Source organism: Salmo salar, chromosome 11 (assembly GCF_965601325.2).
Source record: "Salmo salar chromosome 11, fSalSal1, whole genome shotgun sequence".
Taxonomy (NCBI): Eukaryota; Metazoa; Chordata; class Actinopteri; order Salmoniformes; family Salmonidae; genus Salmo; species Salmo salar.
The window spans coordinates 80,690,315-80,714,891 of record NC_138301.1 but is presented as its reverse complement, the minus strand read 5'-3'; positions in this window follow the sequence as shown (position 1 = coordinate 80,714,891).

Below are 24,577 nucleotides of genomic sequence, written 5' to 3'. Positions count from 1 at the left end.
GATCTCCTGGTTCTTGAACCGAAGGAGGTCACATCGGCTTCATCTTCGATGGCTTTACTTCTGCTCTTCTACCGGTAATAAATACCACAACCAAACGCCTGACGTCCCTGTGAAGAATTGTAGCAGGGATTTTGGTTGAACGTTTCTTTGTTTTGTCTCCATGAACATGCTTCAAAGTTGAGATGGGATAACTTGGGAAGGTTCGTATATTTGCATCTCTCACAATGTCCTCCTTGTCAGCGTTGACATTGACGACCCTACCAAGCTTATACTGACTCCTCAAAGTGTTCTGGTCTGCAAGACAGACGACGTCTCCAACGACCACGTTTCGCTGCTTTGTGTGTGATAAGAGAATTATCTAATAAATGTAAATGAATCAATAAACCATGATGAATTATTAGTCATACAGCAGGTTTAATGAATAATCAATGTAATGATCAATGTAGGGATCGATTAGTCTGATTAGTTCCGGAAAGTCCAGGAACTACTGGAGAGGGAAAGAAATGTGTGTATGCAATTAGTATAGAGAGATAGAGAGACAGATGGTCAAGGGAGTGAAAGCTTCAAAGAGTCCTAACCTTGAGGGAAAAGAACTGGCTGAGCTCTGGATAGTGATAAACAGTGTGAGAAGTTTATGGGGGATGCAGGTCACCAACGGATTGTGTGTAAATGCATGTGCGTAAGTAAGCAAGAACTATATAATGACTGTTTTGTTATCCTGACCTCAGAACGTTCTCTGAATAAAGCTACAGAAACCTTTTGCAGAAAGCTGAGTCCTTGCCTAATTATTATAACCCATTGTCTTACAAACCTTGGCCATTAGTCAAGGTGAATTGATTATTGATTATTATCATCAAGATATAAAATTCCTTTAACAGTGTGCCACTTACTCCTCATAAACAGGTTAGGTCCAGCCAACTGACTCCACTTCCTCCAGGAACCAGTTAACTTCCGCTTGAATGACTCTTTACCATTTGTAGGAGTAGTCTTCAAACTCAAAGCTTCCTAAGTCTCCCCTAGGTCCAGTCCTTCCAAGCAGAAGAGAATTAGGGCTGATGTATTCTATTCTCATATTGTGCAAGGCCCGCTTTACAGTGCGAACAGCTGCTTCTGCAGCACCATTCCTGTGAGGGGAGTCTGCTGGGTGGCTCTTCCAGCTCCACTCTGTTCCATGCTTTGAAGCTTCATTTTCAAGCTCAGATGTAATTTGTTGATCCAGGAAGTGGTAGAGCTCTTTGAGGGCAGGTCTGGCACCCACAAAGTTATTTCCAGGATCTGACCACAGTTTCTTTGGATGCCCTCTCATTGCCGTGAATCTTTGGTAGGCCAGTAAGAAGCCTTCAGTTGACTGGTCACTGACAACATCTGTGTGTATAGCTCTGGATGCCATACAGCAGAAGACAATTCCCCACACCTTGAGCTTGACTTTCTTTCTCACCTCGTCCTTGACTTCTTATGGTCCAAATAAGTCTACTGTTGTGTACTCAAATGGTCTGGCTGGTGTTATACGCTCGGGTGGAAGGTCACTCATGATCTGTTGGCACTTTCTGGCCCTAGCCTTTCTGCACACCACACAGTTGTCAACTCTCTTTTTAGCCAGCTTCCAGCCTTTTATCACCCAGGCTTTCTTCCTCATCCAGAGGAGCGTACCTGCTATTTCTTCATGGTTTTCATCATGGGCCTCTTGAGCTAGGAGAGTGGATATCCATGTCTCATATGGTAGAATTGGTACAGCAGTCTCGTCCTCATCAAAGATCTTGAACCTCCCTCCACAAACCAAGAGCCCAGTCTCTTCATCTCTGTAAACAGCGAGTCTGTTGAGAGTGGTGTCTTGAAAGGTTATACCTTCTTGAGCTGCAAGGAACAGGTCTCTTAGTGCATCTTCACACTCCCCAATAGTGAGTACAGCTTGTTTGCCTCTGGACTTCCAGTTTGTTGAAAAAATATCCTCCCACTTTGGTTTATCTGAGGCTGAATTCTTGGTCAACACTTTTTTCCATTTCGTTGCAGCTCTCCAAACCCAGGCAGTGACTCGGATCAGCCTGGTCAGGCTGCTGAATTTCCTGATGTCAATCAGTTTTGTTACCGCAGAGCAAGCTGGTGGTCTTCGGATCTTAGTCTTAGGTTCATCTGGGTTATTTTGCCTGCTTTGCTGTGCATCACTCTGACTTTCTTTCTGAACTCCCACTTCAGGAAGTACATCATTCTTGTTTTTCTTGGCCTGCGCTCTGGTCAGTGCTGCAGAGAAATATTTCCTTTGAAGTTTGTTTGTTTATGCCTTCCTTGGCATAAGCTGCAATTTCTTTGGCTGACTTCTGTGGCCACTCTTCCACAGGTTGCCGCAGGAACGCTGGTCCATTCTGCCACATGGAATCTTCTTGGAGGTCTTCCGGGGCTGCCCCTCTTGTTATGATGTCAGCACTGTTCAGGCCTCCCGGGATCCACCACCAGTCTTCGACGGATGTAGATTTCTGGATCTCTCTAACTCTGTTCGCGAAGAAAGATTGATACCCATAACTGTCGCTCTGGATAGCTCCCACCACAGTTTGACTGTCCAGCAGATGGAGCCATCGTTCAATTTCTATACGACTGTGTTTTTCAACGTACTTTCGAAGTCGTGTTGCGCAGACAGCACAGCAGATTTCAGCTTTCACTGCCTCCCCCTTTTGGTCTAAAGGTGTGAGCTTTGCTTTGGACTCAAAGAACCTGACTTTGATGCCTTGCTCAGTTTCCCATCTGAAGTACACTATGGCTCCATAGCTCTTTTCACTTCCGTCAGAGAATGTTATTCCCCAAGGTTTACCAATCCAGTTGACTGGTGTGAGGTTTCTGTGGAGGTGATTTGGCCAAGACGTGTGTACTCCTCAAACAGTTTGATGGCTTCTTCTCTCAATTATTCAGACAGAGGTTTGTCCCATGTGTTTCGGGTCAGAGTTTTGCCTCCAGCTTCTTGAAATGCCTTTCTGACAAGAATGGCGCCCTTTTGTTTGGCAGGTGCGATGAGGCCTATTGGGTCATACAGGCTAGCTACTTGGCTTAGCAGTTCTCTTCTCGTCAGTGGGTTTGGAGTTTTCCCTCTCACCTCTTCTTCAAGGAGATTTTGTCTGACTCATCTTCTTTTTCCTCTTTGAGAAATTGCTTGAAGTCACAAGGTACAGTTTGTCCTCTTCAACAAGGTATCCAACTCCAAGGGCTTTATTGTCTCCTTTCCTCATCTAGTTTGGGAGAATAAGTACTGTGTCTGACACCGCTCCTTGTTCTCCTGGTACGATCTCCTGCCTCCCACTTTGGCCTGACCGGACCCAGGGTTTGAGGAAGAATCCGCCTGTCCTCAGGATCTCTTCAACTCTTTTGGTGTCCTTGTCCAGCTTTTGTAAGTCATTATGGGAAGTCAGGATGTCATTGACATAGGCATCCTCTTCAAGGATCCTACGTTCCTCCTCCAGGTGAGGGAACATGGGCAGTTTTGCTGTCTCTCTCATGGCCAGTTGTGCAATGCACCCTGCTGGTCGATCGCCAATGTTGACTCTGGTGACGGCATACTCTTCAATCTCTTCCTCCTCAGTGTTTCTCCAGAGAAATCTGTGGAGATGCATCTCCAGGTTTTCTAACCACACCGAATTGTACATCTTCTTGATGTCACCAAGAGCAGCATGGACACCTCTTCTGAACCTGAGTAGTACTGCTCGGATGGGATTGAGGACATCAGACCCTTTCAGCAGCAGGTCATTCATGCTGACCCTTTTAAACTTCTGGCTGCTGTTCCATACCAGTCGCACAGGTGTTGTGACAGAGTGTGGGTTTGGCGCCACCAAGTGGCTGACATACCATACTGGTCCTTTCCAGCTGGCGATCATCTCTTTGGTGAGTTTCTTTGCTGCTCTTCTCTCCACCATTTCATGCACTTGAGCTGTGTATGCTATTTTCCACTCTGGCTCTTTTTTGAGTTGTTTTTCTGTTCTTAAGAAGGTGGCTTCAACCCCACTCCTGTTGTAGGGAAGGGAACTTGGATCTTGAATCCAGGGGTATTTTGTGTCCCAGTGCGGTTCATCGCTGTGAGCATCTGCTTTGATGTAGGTGAGGCCTTTCCTTATGATCTCCAGCTCCCTTTCCTCACTCAGAGTCATTTCCTTGCCTCCTGGTTGACAATTGCCGCACCGGCATCCTCCACACTTCGGTTCGCAAGCTGCTCCAATGCTATCCCATTTCCACCAATCCAAGAACTCTCTGCGAGCAACTGTGCTTTTGGTTTCAGCTGTGAACTCTTGTGTTTTAGTTATCTCTTGATACTTGACAGCGGTTGCTCTCATGGATCGAGCAAAGTGCATTCCAGACCTGTGCGCGGCCATCTCGACTTCTTCAAACAGATCTGCATGTGCTCCACCAACAGTCTTTCCTAGCAGGGCTCTACCATAAGACAAGGTCTCCAATCACCTTCACTCTTTGCGGAGCAAGTCTTCCTTCGCGGTGGCTTATCAGTAGCTCAATGCTCTCCGGTCTCCTCAGATCTCCTAGACTGACTTCTGGGAAGAACTTCTTGAGTTGCTCAGGTTCGATGACTCTGTGGATGTTGGCAATTTCATTCAAACCATAGCAGACAAGCTCATGGTCTCTTTCTGTGCCTCTAGGCATTTTGACCCTCACTCTGAGGAGATATCTTCTGGTTTTAACCTTCATGGCCATCCCCCCAACTCCATGGACGACTAAAGTGATGTTTTTACTTCGATGATTTAATCTTCTGGCAGCTCTGTGGGTGATATCAATTGTGTCCGATGCCAAGTCGATCAGGGTTCCAATTTTTTGTCCTGCATTGGCAGTTACCTCGAGCAGCATTAGAATAACTGGCAATTCTTCTACTGCACTTGACACAATCTCTCCAAGCTGGATCTTTTCAACAGAGTTTGTCTTTGCGGTGATGTTGGTGAACGCTCTTTTGAATTTGTCCGCCATCTCTGGGGAGAGTTTAGATACAAATTCCTCCTGCTCCTCAGTCCGCTTATGCCTTCTCACATTGAATTGTCTTCTTTCTGAGTCACTCCTCTTGAAGTCTCCCTTCAGGCATAGAAAGAAATGGTGGTCTTTTTTACAGTTTCTGTTCCTGCACAGGTATGTCTCTTTGCATTCATCATCTTCTCCATGACAGACCAAGCACCTCTTGCAGGCCCCCAGCTTTTCTACAGCAGCCAACTTTTACATCGGCTTCAGTTCCTTGAAACGCTTGCGAAAGAATATATTTTCTCGGTGCTTTTCATCTCCACACACAACACAGCCGCCTTTCGTTGTGGACCGCGTGAACACATATTTCCTCTCCATGCAAGCATTTTTCTTTTCTGGCCTTTCACTCACTCCCAGCTGCTCCAGTTTTTCAAGAATTTCCTCTTGTGTTTTCAGGAATTTAAGAAGGTTCTCAAAGTGATTGTCTGGTGTGACATTATTCCTCGGATTAACCATGAAGACAAGCCACTCTCTCTTGATGTTGTCAGGTAACTTGCTTTCTATGGATCTGATCACTAGAGGGTTGTTGATGGCTCCTGTGTTTCCAAGCTCCGTGAGGTCATCCAGGGCCTTCTCTATAGTTTGGATCATATCGATAACTTTCCCATGCTGATTTGCCCTTAACCTCTCTGGGGTCGGTGGGACGAAACCTACGTAACAGCCAGTGGAATCCCGTGACGCATTATTCAAATACCTTAGAAATGCTATTACTTAAATTTCTCAAACATATGACTATTTTACACCATTTTAAAGACAAGACTCTCGTTAATCTAACCACACTGTCCGATTTCAAAAAGGCTTTACAACGAAAGCAAAACATTAGATTATGTCAGCAGAGTACCCAGCCAGAAATAATCAGACACCCATTTTTCAAGCTAGCATATAATGTCACATAAACCCAAACCACAGCTAAATGCAGCACTAACCTTTGATGATCTTCATCAGATGACACTTCTAGGACATTATGTTATACAATACATGCATGTTTTGTTCAATCAAGTTCATATTTATATAAGAAAACAGCTTTTTACATTAGCATGTGACGTTCAGAACTAGCATACCCCCCGCAAACTTCCGGTGAATTTACTAAATTACTCACGATAAACGTTCACAAAAAACATAACAATTATTTTAAGAATTATAGATACAGAACTCCTCTATGCACTCACTATGTCCGATTTTAAAATAGCTTTTCGGTGAAAGCACATTTTGCAATATTCTAAGTAGATAGCCCTGCATCACAGGGCTAGCTATTTACACACCCATCAAGTTTAGCCCTCACCAAAGTCAGATTTACTATAAGAAAAATGTTATTACCTTTGCTGTTCTCCGTCAGAATGCACTCCCAGGACTTCTACTTCAATATCAAATGTTGGTTTGGTCCCAAATAATCCATAGTTATATCCAAATAGCGGCGTTTTGTTCGTGCATTCAAGACACTATCCGAAAGAGTAAATAAGGGTTACGCGCCCGACGCGTTTCGTGACAAAAAAATTCTAAATATTCCATTACCGTACTTCGAAGCATGTCAACCGCTGTTTAAAATAAATTTTTATGCCATTTTTCTCGTAAAAAAGCGATAATATTCCGACCGGGAATCTGTGTTTTAGTACAAAGAGAGAGAAAATAAAAACATGGTGTCGCCCCGTGCACGCGCCTCAGCTCATTGTCCTCTGATAGACCACTTAACCAAAGGCGCTAAAGCTTTTCAGCCAGCGGCTGGAATTACATCATTCAGCTTTTTCCCGGGTTCTGAGAGCCTATGGGAGCCGTAGGAAGTGTCACGTTACAGCAAAGATCTTACATTTTCAATAAACAGAGCCAAGAAGCCCAAGGAATGGTCAGAGAGGGTACTTCCTGTACAGAATCTTCAGATTTTTGCCTGCCATATGAGTTCTGTTAGACTCACAGACACCATTCAAACAGTTTTAGAAACTTTAGGGTGTTTTCTATCCAAAGCCAATAATTATATGCATATTCTAGTTTCTGGGCAGTAGTAATAACCAGATTAAATCGGGTACGTTTTTTATCCGGCCGTGTAAATACTGCCCCCTAGCCCTAACAGGTTAAATCAGGAATTTTCTCAAGATCCTCCATTATCTCCAAGGCAATTGTAGACTTGTTTCCATATCTGTTCTCCAGCACCCTGAACATGTCCTCAGCAGTGTTGTAAGAAGACAAACGGAGGCCTCTGCATATCCTCTCATCTATACTGTCAATGAGTTGGATCCTCTTTACTTCGACTGAGCCTGTTGGTTCCCCCTGCTTTTGCACTCTCCCCCAGTCTCTTCTCCATCGATGGAAATTCCTTTTATACCCACTGAACCTGGGTAGACAGATTGGCTTTATCCTCATTGTCGGTTGTGGAGCTGGCATGGGCACCTGCGGCACTCCTTGCTCAGTTCAGCTTCTTCACCCTCATCGGTTCCAGCTTCAATGTCTGCCAGAAGGCCAGCCCTGTACTCATCATTTGTCTCACTGACCATCCTCGCCTCCGACTTGAGCTTCTTGATCTCCTCTTGTAGTTCTCTTTTAGTCATGTGCTTTGCGACTCTGCTGAGGAAGTTTGCTTGCTTGGTAAAAGTGCTTTAGCTAAAGTTATTTTTTGCTTCAGCTCCTTCACTGTTATTCCAAGAGCTTCCTCCGCCATGTTGAGATGTCAGTCAATACTCCTCTCTGCGATGACAGCTTTCCTGACTTCAGGCCGTTAATCCTTTTGTCTTCACTGCCACGCGGTTATCAACTGTCAAGTTGTGTATGGTTCACACTGCAGCTCTTTGCCCAAACTTGAAAAAGGCCTCTTTAAGGACTGAAGGATACAAGAGACAACTCAATTTTCTTCTGACTTCTTTTATTTATTCAGTTAGTTAGTTAGTTAGGTTGATAACCTTTAAAGGCAAAACACAAAAATAAATATACATTACTTCAAGTAAGGTCATTTCAAATTAAATATATAATCTCAATGTAGTCATTATCTAAATTATACTATATACTAAATTAGACAATTGGTCTCAATTCTCAACACAAATAAACACCTAACTGGCAACAATTTTACACAACAATGTCCATGTGCCTACCGGTTGAGTCTCCAGAATCCTAAATGAGCTGAATGTGTATGAATGAGAGTCTCCTCTTCCATGAAGGACTTCCAGTGAAATGCTTTTTCACCAAACATTTCACCACCTGCTATCACAAAGGTGCACCAGTATATATGTTCCCCAGGGAAACACAAGCTAATGATGGGTTCCACAATGCATACACTCTTTCACCCCCTGCTGGTGTTTTATCTTTGAAATCAGTTGAAAATGTGAATGCCCTGAACATGAACACCTGTCCTCTGACGCAACAGTAATTTATCCAAAGCGACTTACAGTTAGTGCATCCATCTTAAGATAGTTTGGTGAGACAACTTCATATCACAGTCATAGTACATTTTTCCTCGATAAAAGTAGCTATCAGCAAAGTCATTGCTGGCAAGAAAAGACAAGTGCGAATGTTAGTTCATACAAGGCAAGGGTGTTAGATGTATTTCAATTTTTTCTTCAAAGATACTTTTTGAAGTGGTGGGGTTTCAGACATTTTCGGAAGATGGCCATGGACGCTGGTCTGACGATAAGAAAGCACAAGTGTCAAACGCAAACGTTAGTTCGCATTTTCGTCTAGTAGCAGAATTCTCTCTTCGCTAGCAGTTGCAACAAGCTCAAACTAACATTGAACAAAACAATGTAAATAGCCAAGAAACACAGGACAAAGACAAAGTTTAGTAGACTTTCTGGTAAATTCGACTAACTTCTATGCCTGTGCGCTTCTAAAAATGTATATTTTTAGCACTTTACTCACAGTGGCCTTTAGGGTCCACCCTGAGATTGGAAGGTTGTGAGTTCCATTCCTGGCTGAGTCATACCAAAGACTGTAAAAATGGGACCTGATGGGTCTTTGCTTGGCACTCATCATTAAGGAGATAGATCGGGGGTAAGGCCCTGCGATAGACTAGTGTCCTGTCCAGGGGGTTGTACTTGTACATCAAGCTGCCTGATGCTACAGAAACAGGAGATAGGCTCCTACCCTATGAGCCGTTCCGTCTTGCACGCTACTTACTTACTCACAGTGCGCACTGGCACTGTTGCTGCACGAGGTGGGATTCATGGGATTCACATTTCTTTGTGCGATACTAGCTATGAAACTTAACAGCAGAAATACAAACAAAAAACAGCTAGCTACGTAGATTTTTGCCATAGTTAGTAGTTTTTTGCAATAAATACTTGACTTTATCAGTCTGAATACATCTATTTGTTGTCGCATATGGGAGTGAAATGGTCACACTGTAGAGCCCTGGAGGCACTCCTACAAATTATTCAGTGATCACCAACGACGATGAAACAGCCTACAGGGAGGAGGTCAGAGACCTGGTAGTGTGGTGCTAGGACAACAACCTCACCCTCAATGTCAGCTGAGATGATTGTGGAATACAAGAAACGGAGGGCCGAGCATGCCCCCACTCCCATTGACAGGGCTGTAGTGGAGCGGGTCGAGAGCTTCAAGTTCCTCGGTGTCCTCATCACTAAGGATCTATCATGGTCCACGAACAAAGTCGTGAAGAGGGCACGGAGGCTGAAAAGATTTGGCACGGGCCCTCAGATCCTCAAAAAGTTCTACAGCTGCACCATTGAGAGCATCTTGACTGGCTGCAACCCCGCTTGGTATAGCAACTGCTTGGCATCCGACCGCAAGGTGGTACAGAAGGTAGTGCATATGGCCCAGTACATCACTGGGGCCGAGCTCCCTGCCATCCAGGACCTCTACACCAGAAGCCACCCAAGTTATAAGCTGTTCTCTCTGCTACCGCATGGCAAGCGATTTCGATGCACAAAGTCTGGAACCAACAGGACCCTGAACAGCTTCTACCCCCAAGCCATAAGACTGCTAAATAGTTAGTTAAATAGCTACCCAAACTATCTGCATTGACCTTATTTGCCCTAACTTTTATGACTCATCACATATGCTGTTGCTACTGTTTATTATTTATCCTGTTGCCTAGTCACTTTATTCCTAGATATATGTACATATCTACCTCAATTACACATCATTTCAGTACTGGTACCCTGTGTATATAGCCAAGTTATCGTTACTCTTGTGTATTTATTGTAACTTTTATTATTACGTATTATTAATTTTCTATTATTTCTCTATTTCCTCTCTCTCTGTATGGTTGGGACGAATAACATTTTATTTTATCAATAAAGTACCATCAGTCACTAAAACAGGTGTTCCTTATTTTGTAAGGATCAGAATAGATAAACCTGTCACGACTCCCACCGAAGGTGGCGCCCCCTCCTGCTCGGGTGGCGCTCGGCGGTCGTCGTCACCGGCCTACTAGCTGCCACTGATTCCTTTTGTTTTCCCCTTTCTGTTATTGTTTTCACCTGTCCTTAGTTGGGTTGATTAGCAGGGCTATATTAGCTAGTTGACCCGCCTACTCTTTGTGCGGGATTGTTTCTCTGTTGGTTGCTTTGTTACGCGTTGTATTGTATTTAGCGCTACTGCGTGGGTTTACGCTCACTGTGTTTTGTCCCCTGTGTTTGGGGCACTTTGAGTTTTATGTGCGCTGAGTTCGCTATTTGGGGTGGCAGGTGTTTTTACTGTGTCGCTCATTAAAAGCCATCACCCATATCGCTGCTTCCTGCGTCTGATTCCTCCTCCACTACGCCTAAGCATTACAAAAGTAACTAATTCACATTTCGTGTGAATTAGTTATACATTCCATAGCTTGCCTTGTCAAACCATAACTTGTAACAATACATGACATGATTTTGACTTTGATTATAACCTTATGATCTGAGATTGATACGTTTTATTTACACAAATGCAAGTGCCACATTGGAGCACTTTGGCAGTTAACGATAAAGAAAACTGAATTGCAGTGCGTCTGTTTGTTATGCGATGTGAATAACTGACAAGAATTTATGAAGAATGACAACAATCTTTCATTGCAGTCTGGTTTCTTTATTTACTTTCAACAGTGTTAGTCAATAGAAAAATTTTAATAAGTCATAATCTCCAGTATCATCTCAAAGTCTATTTCACAAAATTATGAAATATAGACTTTGTGATGCTACTGAAGATTATACCAGGGGCCATTGCGTCTCAGAGGCCTAACACAGAAAGTAATACTAAGTATGCTTAGTATGCTGAAGATTATACCAGGGGCCATTGCATCTCAGAGGCCTAACACAGAAAGTAATGCTAAGTATGCTTAGTATACTGAAGATTATACCAGGGGCCATTGCGTCTCAGAGGCCTAACACAGAAAGTAATACTAAGTTTGTGTTTTGCCTCTGAGACAGAAGCCAATAGTCTGCCCTGTAGATAATCATGGCATTCTGCAATGACTAGACAGCAGACAGGGTATAGGCCAGGATGGTTTTATTTTGTACATTTTATTTAACCTTTATTTAACTAGGCAAGTCAGTTAAGAACAAATTCTTCTTTACAATGATGGCCTACCAAAGGTAAAAGGCCTCCTGTGGGGACGGGGGCTGCGATTTAAAAAAATGTAATAAAAATATAGGACAAAACACACATCACGACAAGCGAGACAACACAACACTATATAAAGAGAGACCTAAGACAACAACACAGCATGGTAGCAACACAACATGACAACAACATGGTAGTAGCAACACAACATGGCAGCAGCACAACATGGTAGCAGCACAAAACAGGGTACAAACATTATTGGTCCACTATGCAAACAGGCTGTTCTGGTCCTGCATCTTCTGGTGACCTATTGAAAACAGTACAACAATGATATAACAAATTAAGATGCATAATGTACTGTATGCCTTTTGTTTTGATGGCAAAACAAAGAAGTCGTCACACCTGTGGAATTCGTCACTTTCAGGGTCCAACTCCATCTCCAAAAGACTGCATGGGGGCTTTAATATTATATGCCCACGGGGAGAAATGATGGTGCCTGTAACTGTATAGCCTATTAAAACAAGTTATTGTTTCACTCTTTTAAGCCTCATCAATAGTTAATTTCATATTTTTTTCACCACCGCCAGCTACTACGCCCATAATTCTGATTATGAAAATAGCTAAAATATTTTGACAGCATAGCGCTACCGCCAGCACTAAGATCTCCCATTGCATTAGGTTTGTTAAAATATAGCCTGTTGTCTCTTTTCGCCGGGTGTCATGGCAACCCCAAAAATTGGGAATTTACTTTAACCTTTATTTAACTAGGCAAGTCAGTTAAGAACAAATTCTTATTTACAATGATGGCCTACCGGGAAACAGTGGGTTAACTGCCTTGTTCATGGGCAGAACGACAGATTTTTACCTTGTCAGCTCGGGGATTCAATCCAGCCATCTTTCGGTTAATGGCCCAACGTTCTAACCACTAGGCTACCTGCTGCCCCAAACTAATGTACAATCTACCCTATAATCAATGAACTGAGCTGTCATGCTGTCATGCTGTCATTCTCCTACGGCGGACCACGCTGGCCACGCTGGCACCCTGAGCCCAGAGAAGAAAGATCATGCCATTAAAAAGATGGCATGGGGGCCATGTCCAGTGAAACATGCATAATACATAGTCCTGCCTTGATTAGACACACACACACACACACACACACACACACACACACACACACACACACACACACACACACACACACACACACACACACACACACACACACACGCACACACACACACACACACACAATATAACACCCTGGCTTGATTAGGCCTTAGAGCACACTGAACAGCATTCTCCTCGCGACACCCTGTTATTACCACCATTCATCACAGGAAAAAAATCATTACAAATCGACCGCATGCCAAGTGTGTAAAACTTACATAAATAACTAATGGATTGTCAACTGACAAGAGGGAATGCGTTGTGTGTGTGTGTGTGTGTGTGTGTGTGTGTGTGTGTGTGTGTGTGTGTGTGTGTGTGTGTGTGTGTGTGTAAGCACAATATATGAGTGTTGTGTTTTATGGTTTTTGTGTGGGTTAGTGTGTGCGGTACAGTGTGTTGTGCTGCTCTTTTTGTTGCTGAGAATTTTCCTGCAAGGTAGAAAATGCAAACTTGTAGTGTATTTGAATTTTAAAAAGGCTTCTAAAGTTTTTAATTTCCACTTGATTTGCCATAACGAAAAATGCATCAACCCCCTGCAAAAATGTCCATTAATTATAATCCACATAATAATTCACATTTCCTGTTGCGGCAGGACTATTTTCCTGCTTTAGCAAACTGGCTGAAATTAAGATCCTACATCTGTAGAAAAATGTATTTTGTTGTCCTGCTGCATTACTGTATGGAGTTATAGTTTCGTCCACCCATCTTTTTCAGGCAAGATAGACACACAGATCGACAGTCTGGCATATCTGCCAACAGAAATACAACCTGAAGCACAACAGATTAATAGAGAGAAGTTCAGAACGAGAGACTGAGTATTTATCTGCATGTAAATCAGGGTCTATTTCCAGACCTGTCTTTTTCTATTTTTCTTTTCTTTCTCTCCTTCTTTTACATTGAACTGTATGGAGAGGAACCAGATTATAATCAGGTCAGATGTTGCCCTCAGATGTTCTCTCTCCTTCATCTGGTTCAGTTTTTACTTCTAATTCTCTCTTTTCTCTTCTTTTTACTTGAGAAATATGCCATCGTTGTGTGATTCTTGCCTTTTCTACACCTTCCCCCTCTCGCCTTTGTCCAAGGTTATTGTCCTTGGAGCTTGTCTGAAACGGGCAGGGAGGAAGGCTGAGACTGAGGCTGAAAGATCAGGGTGACACTGTAAGGCTGAGAGATGGGTCTGATACAGGGATTGAGTGAACGATGAGTATTCTTCCTCAATAAGGGCTGCAGCAGACAATAGGGATCATAGATGGCGTTATCCCCAGAATGACATAGTTTCTGTTGGAGTGGTGAGAGTTTGCATTATGCATAAAAAAAACATTAAAAAGTATACTGCTGTTTGTAGACAGGCAGGCAGGCAAACAAGACACACACCGCAAACACAAACTCTCACTCTCACTCTCTTCACACAGAGTCCTTGTTAGCCAATCCCACTTGAATTGAGCCTGGTCATCTGTCAGATGCTTATCAGTATTTCCTCTGTGGAAACTTCCAAATTCTACTTACACACTGTCTTTCCCCCCCAAGCCCAGTGCATTCTCTTGTTAGACTGGCAAACTAGAGTGGTGAGGAAGAAGGAAGGTAGTCAGTGTCTATGTCACAAATGGCACCGAAGTCCCTCTACAGTGCACTACTTTTTAACAGGGCCCATAGGGGACAGTGTTTTCTTAGGGAGAGAGCCTTCCTGAACTCCCTCCTCCTGGAAATTGGAACAGAGCTACGGTGGAGACAATTGACTTAATCCACACTGATGAAGTGGTGAGGTCATCCAGTAAGGGAGTGAGTTGTATGGTACTCTACTCCAAAACAGTGTGGCTGTACTGTTCCGATGAAGAGAAAGAGAAGACAAAGCCAAAACAATGTCTGACTGCATCACTGGAGTGTTGAGTTGTTGTTCTATCCCATACCCCATTCTATTGTACTCTGCATTTAATAATAACAATACATTTAATTTTAAGTACTTTTCACGACACCCAAAGTCACTTTACATACACTACATATACAAAAGTATGTGGACACCCGTGGATTTGGCTATTTCAGCCACACCGTTGCTGACAGGTGCATAAAATTGACCACACAACCATGCAATCTCCATAGACAAACATTGGCAGTGGAATGGCCTTACTGAAGAGCTCAGTGACTTTCAACATGGCACCGTCATAGGATGCCACCTTACCAAAAAGTCAGTTCGGCAAATTTCTGCCCTGCTAGAGCTGCCCCGGTCAACTGTGAGTGTTGTTATTGTGAAGTGGAAACATCTAGGAGCAACAACGGCTCAGCCGCAAAGTTGTAGGCCACACAAGCTCACAGAATGGGACCGCCGAGTGCTGAAGCGCATAGTGCGTAAAAATTGTCTATCCTCGGTTGCAACACTCACTACCGAGTTCCAAACTGCCTCTAGAAGCAACGTCAGCACAAGAACTGTTCATCGGGAGCTTCATGAAATGGGTTTCCATGGCTGAGCAGCTGCACACAAGCCTAAGATCACCATGTGCAATGCCAAGCGTCGACTGGAGTGGTGTAAAGCTCGCCGCCATTGGAATCTGGAGCAATGGAAACGCGTCCTCTGGAGTGATGAATCATGCTTCACCATCTGGAAGTCTGACGGACTAATCTGGGTTTGGCGGATGCCAGGAGAACGCTGCCTGCCAACTGTAAAGTTTGGTGGAGGAGGAATAATGGTCTGGGGCTGTTTTTCATGGTTCAGACTAGGCCCCTTAGTTCCAGTGAAGGGAAATCTTAACGCTACAACAATGACATTCTAGACGATTCTGTGCTTCCAATATTGTGGCAGCAGTTCGGGTAAGGTTCTTTTTCTGTTTCAGCATGACAATTCCCCCGTGCACAAAGCGAGGTCCATACAGAAATGGTTTGTTGAGCTCGGCATGGAAGAAATTGGCTTACACAGAGCCCTGACCTCAACCCCATCGTACACCTTTGGGATGAATTGGAACGCCAACTGGGAGCCAGGCCTAATCTCCCCAAATCACTGCCCGACATCACTTGCTCTTGTGGCTGAATGGAAGCAAGTCCCAGCAGCAATGTTCCAACATCTAGTGGAAAGCCTTCCCAGAAGAGTGGAGGCTGATATAGCAGCAAAGGTGGGACCAACTCCATATTAATGCCCATGATTTTGGAATGAGATGTTTGATGAGCAGGTGTCCACATACTTTTGGTCATGTTGTGTACATAAGAAAAGGAGCAGCATCAAAAGCAAAAAAATCACATATTAAATAAGTATATTACAAATCGATAAATGTACACTAAACATGATGACAGACTAACCAGGGAAGTGAACTAGACAGAGGATAAAAGTTAAGACAACAGGTAATCTGGGTAAGCCTGTGTGAAGAGGTGTGTCTTTAGTGAGAACTTTAATATGTGTATGGATTGTGAGGTTTACCATTGCGTTAGGTTTGTGAAAATAGAGCTCTAAGAAAGTATACTGAGCATTTGGAAAGTATTCAGACGCCTTGATTTTTCCACGTTTTGTCATGTTAGAGCCTGATTCTAAAATGTATTAAATCGTTTTTTCCCCCTCATCAATCTACACACAAACAAAAACAGGTTTTTAGAAATTAATGCAAATGTATTAAAAATTAAAAACATAAATATCACATTTACATATGTATTCAGACCCTTGATTCAGTACTTTGTTGAATCACCTTTGGCAACGATTACAGCCTCGAGTCTTCTTGGGTATGACGCTATAAGCTTGGCACACCTGTATTTGGAGAGTTTCTCCCATTCTTCTCTGCAGATCCTCTCAAGCTCTGTCAGGTTGGATGGGGAGCGCTGCTGCACATCTATTTTCAGTTCTCTCCAGAGATGTTCGATCGGGTTCAAGTGAAGAGTGGCACTCAATAATGTGTTGTATTGGATTCGCCCCAAACATAACACTTTCTATTCAGGACAAAAATTAGTTGTTGAATCTGTGTTTGAAATTCACTGCTCGACTGAAAAACCTTACATATAATTGTATGTTTGGGGTAGAGATGAGGTAGTCATGCCAAATCATGTTAAAGACTATTACTGCACACAGAGTCCATGCAACTCATTATGTGACTTGTTAATCACATTTTTACTCCTGAACTTCTTCAGGCTTGCAATAACAAAGGGGTTGAATACTTATTGAATCAAGAGATTTCAGCTTTTCATTTTTAATTCATTTGTAAAAAAAAAAAAAAAATCTAAAATCTAAATATTTCACTTTGACTTTATGGGGTATTGTGTGCAGGCCAGTGACCAAAAAATCTGAAGAAGCCCGATGATCTGGCGGAGATTTAAAGTCTGACGAGCCGGCTGGGCGAACAAGACCTGACGATCCGACTGAGGCCCGACGTGGGATGGGCCATTTCCGAGCCATCCTGGGCAAGGAAACCTCTCGAGCCAGCTAGGACGTGGAAGCGCCGACGAGCTGGCTAGGCACCACCGGTTCCATCGGCGGCGACCCTGGTCAGACGTCACCACCAACCGGAATGCCAGTACTCCCGATGCTTCGTGTGATGGCTTTGGGATTCTGTAAGACGTGACGCCAGACAGGAGAAGCAGGTACGGGGATTCAAACATTTAAGCAGGAACGGCGTCAGCACACGGGCAAACAAGGACATATGACAAACATCAATCCTGAAGCAGGGAACAGAGCTAGACAGATATAGGGAAGGCAATAACACAAGTAATAGAGTTCAGCTGAGTCCAATGAGCGCAGATGCGCGTGACGGGGAAAGGCAGGTGTACGTACTGATGGTGGCTTGATTGTGTAATCCTGGAGAGCCTGGCGCCCTCCAGGGGGAGGAAGAGCGGGAACCGGCGTGACAATATACCCTAGCATGACTTTATCCAGCAAACACTCTGCATCAAAATTCAGAAGGACAGACAGGGTCTCCTCACCACCGGGTCTGCGTCGCACCAAACGGCGTGCCTCACAGACACCAGGGATCCCCAACTTCAGTTAATCCACTTTACCACTCAACCCCCTGGAAATGGCAATTGGCTGCACGGAGCTGCATTAAGAGAAATCCCATGCAGCCTTGTTTACAAGTTGGAACACTGGAAAGGGATATGTTATCTACACCTCGTTAAGGCTGATAGAAATCCTCATTATTTTCTTTAATGATTTTCAATTTGAGTGTCACTATTTCTATTATTGCCTACACTTTCCGTTTTGAACTTCTAATGCGAGTAGGACGGGTGTGGCTTTGTGACAATGACCACATGACTGATTTTGACAGCTCTAACTCAGATACACCTCCAACACTGCCAAAACACAATAGCTTTGCGGGTGTCGGATATTGTGTGTTTATGCTTGATCTGATTTAATCTAGGTCTTAATGTCAAGTGTCCCTGACACTGCTACTTTGTAGTTGGTGTTGTCAGATAATCATACAATTATTGACTTGATTCCCGGCAACTTTTAATTAACAAAGTGCCGAAATGTATTCTTGCCAATAAATCTGTGGCCGATCTCTGTCACAGCCACAGGCCTGGTAGCGAAGCAGGAACTTCAAGTTGCTGTCATCTAAGAGGTTGTAAGTCCAAATCCCAGGTGTGGTTGCGTCCTAATTGTGAAAACTAATGTTGAGGTCAATTCCATTCAAATTCCAATCAGTTCCAAAAGTAAACCCAATCACTATGATAAAAATACTACTTTTTCTTGAGTGTATTTTTAACAATCATGCAACAGACTTGTACACGTCTTGTGGGCTTTTGGGGTCACACACTTCACAGAGCTACCACACAGAAACAGTGTCTTGTACTCTTGTCGTGTACATGGTTGTGTTTTCATGGACCTCCTCCGTATATTCTTCATGTTAAAGGCCAGTTTGATATCAATATCAAATCATTTCTGGGTATAAAGAAATACCTTACTTTATACCATTGCAGTGTTGAATACTCATATTGGTTTGAAGGGAATTCTAGAGTGTGCATTATTTCCCTATGACACACAGTATATCCGCACGGGTAAAATTCAATGGCTATAGTTAATTCTTACATGTTTAAGCTGCTTTTGAAAGCAAAAGTCGATTTAAAAACATTATTGGCATTGTTAAATAAAATTTTCATAATGCCGAGCTAGGATTGCTGATTTGGTCAGATAAACTAGCAAGTCTGTTAGGTTACGAAGGCAGCTACTATAGCTATCCAATAAACTTGCTACAGTAGCTACTTCAGTGGATGTTGAACACATTTCTAAACAGGCAAATAAACACATTTGTAGCGGCAAATGTGTTCAATTATAGCCATGGTATAAGGGCACAAGGCGAGACCCAGATGCAGACAGGAGGCAGATGGTTAGAGTCTTCGTGTTTATTTATATCCAAAAGGAGTAGGCAAGAGAATGGTCGTGGACAGGCACAAGGTCAAAACCAGATTCTGAGTCAAAGAGGTACAAAGTGGTAGACAGGGTCGATGTCAGGGTAGGCAGAAGGGTCAGACAGTCGGGTATGGAGTCCAGAAAAACAGGCATGGTCAAAACCAGGAAGACAAGAAAACATGAGCATGGGAAAAGCACGCTGGTTGACTTGAAAACATACAAGACAAATGGGCACAGAGAGACAGGAAACACAGGGATAAATACACTGGGGAAAATAAGCGACACCTGGAGTGAGGTGGAGACAATCACAAGAACAGGTGAAACAGATCAGGTCGTGACACATGGTATAAAAAGGATAATCAACTCGGGGCCATGCGTTCTCTGGGAAAACTGAAAACAAATTGTTATTGGCAGAGAGGTTTGGAACGCTTTGTTATTGGTCTATTAATTTACCTCATGGTGATGTCACCATGGAACGCAGAAACCCCGCCCATGCAATCATGGGTTTTTTCCGTAAGGGTAGAACATCGAAGTATTCAACCTTTCAATCAAAATGATATGGTTGTTTTAGTACGTTGGTAGCATTAGTGCGGCATGCATTTACAATATAAATTACTTTGTTAAAAAGTTTGGGTTATTCGGTTTTGCTGTAATGAACTGAAGGACTCAAGATGAATAGTGAGTTTGAGTCTCGAATTAGATTTATTCACTAACCAGTCTGTTTCTGATCCCGTGCCAACTCCTTAAGGAACGGTGTTTGTCTTGACTATGACAGCAATGGAGTTGGCAAGATTCACAAATAGATCAATCAATCAATCAATCAATCAATCAATCAAATGTATTTATATAGCCCTTCGTACATCAGCTGATATCTCAAAGTGCTGTACAGAAACCCAGCCTAAAACCCCAAACAGCAAGCAATGCATGTGAAAGAAGCACGGTGGCTAGGAAAAACTCTCTAGGAAAATCTCCCTAGAAAGGCCAAAAACCTAGGAAGAAACCTAGAGAGGAACCAGGCTATGAGGGGTGGCCAGTCCTCTTCTGGCTGTGCCGGGTGGATATTATAACAGAACATGGTCAAGATGTTAAAATGTTCATAAATGACCAGCATGGTCAAATAATAATAATCATAGTAGTTGTCGAGGGTGCAACAAGCACGTCCGGTGAACAGGTCAGGGTTCCATAGCCGCAGGCAGAACAGTTGAAACTGGAGCAGCAGCACGGCCAGGTGGACTGGGGACAGCAAGGAGTCATCATGCCAGGTAGTCCTGAGGCATGGTCGTAGGGCTCAGGTCCTCCGAGAGAAAGAAAGAGAGAAAGAGAGAGCATATTTAAATTCACACAGGACACCGGATAAGACAAGAGAAATACTCCAGATGTAACAGACTGACCCTAGCCCCCCGACACATAAACTACTGCAGCATAAATACTGGAGGCTGAGACAGGAGCGATCAGGAGACAATGTGGCCCCATCCGATGAAACCCCCGGACAGGGCCAACCAGGCAGGGACCACCCAGTAAGCACCGTCCGACGCTGATGTCCATGGACGTCTAAAATATGTAATTTTGTTACTGGGCAGGCTTCACAGCTATAATAGTGAAAACTTTCGAAACAAATGTTTTTCGATTTCACCCTTCCTCCTCCCACATCCAAAACAGATTTGAATAGGATTGTTTTGATATCCTGTTCTGCTTGCAGGCTTTGTTCAGGTCGGGGGAGGATAGCAAGGAGAAAGATAGTCAGTTGTTTTGAAGTTTCACAGGCCCAACAATAATAAATGAAATGTATAAATAATAATGAAATATACATCTGTCACAGAAAACATATGATTGCTGGGGAATGTGAAAGATATATGAATTTGAGGATGACATTTGGTCAAATACTATAATAGACAGCCAAAAGCCAACCCATTCCTAATAATATGTAAAGCATTATGGAAATGAGTTGGGAAAGCAGGACGCTTGAGACTATTTAATAATGAATCACAAATGCAGCCGAGCAATCTCACATTGTTCTGTTCTGCATCTATTTTCTCTTTAGGGTAAGAGGAGCCCCATAATTATTGTTCTTTGTTTAAACTGAGAGCTGGCACAAGTCTCTGCCTCGGGTCTATAATCTTCACATACCAGTGAGTGGTTGAGATTCTATCTGTTCTGTGTCTCTATGTTGCTGTGCCCAATGGACCTGTAATATGCATGCAGTTGGACTGTATTCAAGCCAGAACTGGGTTCAAATACATGGGTATTTCATTATGTTATTTAAATACTTACTTTCTGTGTATTTGAGTATTTTCAAATGATGTGGCCAAATCATCTACTTCTATTTGAAGTATTTACAATTATTTTCAAATAACTTCCTATAAATAGCCAAAACGATTTTCAAATACATTATTTCAAATACCCCTAGGACTAAACAGACCTGGGTTCAAATGCATGTAGTATTTAAAAATGTGTCTTTTAAAATACACTTGTTTGCGTATTGGGTTTTCAAATGCATGCCAATACTTTCCAGATGTATTTCCAAATACAACCCAATATTCAACTACTTACTTTGAAATGTCTTTGAAAGTAACCCACGTCTGATTCAAGCCTCTATCTGTACATGAATCCAATGTATTTATTTAAGGAGGAGTTTTCACTTGACATCTAAACTCATGCAGTCTGCTGAGGAAAACAAATCATGCAACAGACTTGGACACATCTTGTGGGCTTTTGGGGTCACACACTTCACAGAGCTACCACTTAGAAACGTTGTCTTGTACTCTTGTCGTGTACATGGTTGTGTTTCCATGGACCTCCTCCATATGTTAAAGGTCATTTTGATATCAATATCAAATCCTTTCTGGGTACAATTAAATACTTTCCTTTATACCATTGCAGTGTTGAATACTCATACTGGCTTGAACGGCATTCTAGAGCGTGCATTATTTCAAATCAAAATCAAATCAAATGTATATAGCCCTTCTTACATCAGCTGATCATCAGCTGATTTCCCTATAGCACACAGTATATCCGCAAATTAAAATTCAATGGCTATAGTTCACTCTTACTTGTTCTATGTTTGATCTGGTATTGAAAGCAAAAGTCAAATTGAAAACGTTATTGGCATTGATAAATTCGATTAACATAATGGCAAACTAGGACTGTTGGTTTGGTTAGATAAACTAGCAAGTATGTTGTGTTAATAAGGCAACTACTATAGCTATCTAGTAAACTTGCTAGCTACTTCAGTGGATGTTGAACACATTTCTAACGGAAAATAAACACATTTCTACCAGCAAATGTGTTAAATTATAGCCATGGTATTAAAAAGATAATCAACTTTGGGCTCTATGCGTTCTCTGGGAAAACTGAAAACTAGCTATTATTGGCAGAGAGGTTTGGAACTCTCTTTGTTATTGGTCTGTTAACCAATTTACCTCATGGTGATGTCACAATGGAAAGCAGAAACTCCAGCCCATGCAAACTTGCTGATTAGAAGGTCCTATGTAGATCATATTTTGTACCAGGAAATAACACTGATCAAATTTTCTCACACATTTACAATGTTAGTTTCATCAGCTGTTGTACAATATAATATACAGTTGAAGTCGAAAGTTTACATACACTTAGACTGGAGTCATTAAAACTCATTTTTCAAACACTCCACAAATTTCTTGTTAACAAACTATAGTTTTGGTAAGTCAGTTAGGACATCTACTTTGTGCATGACACAAGTAATTTTTCCAACAATTGTTTACAGACAGATTATTTAACTTATAATTCACTGTATCACAATTCCAGTGGGTCAGAAGTTTACATACACTAAGTAGACTCTGCCTTTAAACAGCTTGGAAAATTCCAGAAAATGATGTCATGGCTTTAGAAGCTTCTGATAAGCTAATTGACATAATTTGAGTCAATTGAAGGTGTACCTGTGGATGTATTTCAAGGCCTACATTCACACTCAGTGCCTCTTTACTTGACATCATGGGACAATCAAAAGAAATCAGCCAAGACCTCAGAAAAAAAAGTCTGGTTCATCCTTGGGAGAAATTTCCAAACGCCTGAAGGTACCATGTTCATCTGTACAAACAATAGTACACAAGTATAAACATCATGGGACCCATAGCCGTCATACCGCTCGGGAAGGAGACACATTCTGTCTCCTAGAGATGAACGTACTTTGGAGCGAAAAGTGCAAATCAATCCCAGAACAACAGCAAAGGACCTTGTAAAGATGCTGGAGGAAACAGGTACAAAAGTATCTATATCCACAGTAAAACGAGTCCTATATCGACACAACCTGAAATGCCGCTCAGCAAGGAAAAAGCCACTGCTCCAAAACCGCCATACAAAATCCAGACTACGGATTGCAACTGCACATGAGCACAAAGATCGTAGTATTTGGAGAAATGTCCTCTGGTCTGATGAAACAAAAATAGAACTGTTTGGCCATAATGATCTTCGTTATGTTTAGAGGAAAAAGGGATGCTTGCAAGCCGAAGAACACCATCCCAACCGTGAAGCACAGGGTGGCAGCATCATGTTGTGGGGGTGCTTTCCTGCAGGAGGGACTGGTGCACTTCACAAAATACACTGCTCAAAAAAATAAAGGGAACACTTAAACAACACAATGTAACTCCAAGTCAATCACACTTCTGTGAAATCAAACTGTCCACTTAGGAAGCAACACTGATTGACAATAAATTTCACATGCTGTTGTGCAAATGGAATAGACAACAGGTGGAAATTATAGGCAATTAGCAATACACCCCCAATAAAGGAGTGGTTCTGCAGGTGGTGACCACAGACCACTTCTCAGTTCCTATGCTTCCTGGCTGATGTTTTGGTCACTTTTGAATGCTGGCGGTGCTTTCACTCTAGTGGTAGCATGAGACGGAGTCTACAACCCACACAAGTGGCTCAGGTAGTGCAGCTCATCCAGGATGGCACATCAATGTGAGCTGTGGCAAGAAGGTTTGCTGTGTCTGTCAGCGTAGTGTCCAGAGCATGGAGGCGCTACCAGGAGACAGGCCAGTACAGCCTTTGTGCAAGGAGGAGCAGGAGGAGCACTGCCAGAGCCCTGCAAAATGACCTCCAGCAGGCCACAAATGTGCATGTGTCTGCTCAAATGGTCAGAAACAGACTCCAGGAGGGTGGTATGAGGGCCCGACGTCCACAGGTGGGGGTTGTGCTTACAGCCCAACACCGTGCAGGACGTTTGGCATTTGCCAGAGAACACCAAGATTGGCAAATTCGCCACTGGCGCCCTGTGCTCTTCACAGATGAAAGCAGGTTCACACTGAGCACATGTGACAGACGTGACAGAGTCTGGAGACGCCGTGGAGAACGTTCTGCTGCCTGCAACATCCTCCAGCATGGCTGGTTTGGCGGTGGGTCAGTCATGGTGTGGGGTGGCATTTCTTTGGGGGGCCACACAGCCCTCCATGTGCTCGCCAGAGGTAGCCTGACTGCCATTAGGTACCGAGATGAGATCCTCAGACCCCTTGTGAGACCATATGCTGGTGCGATGGCCCTGGGTTCCTGCTAATGCAAGACACTGCTAGACCTAATGTGGCTGGAGTGTGTCAGCAGTTCCTGCAAGAGGAAGGCATTGATGCTATGGACTGGCCCGCCCGTTC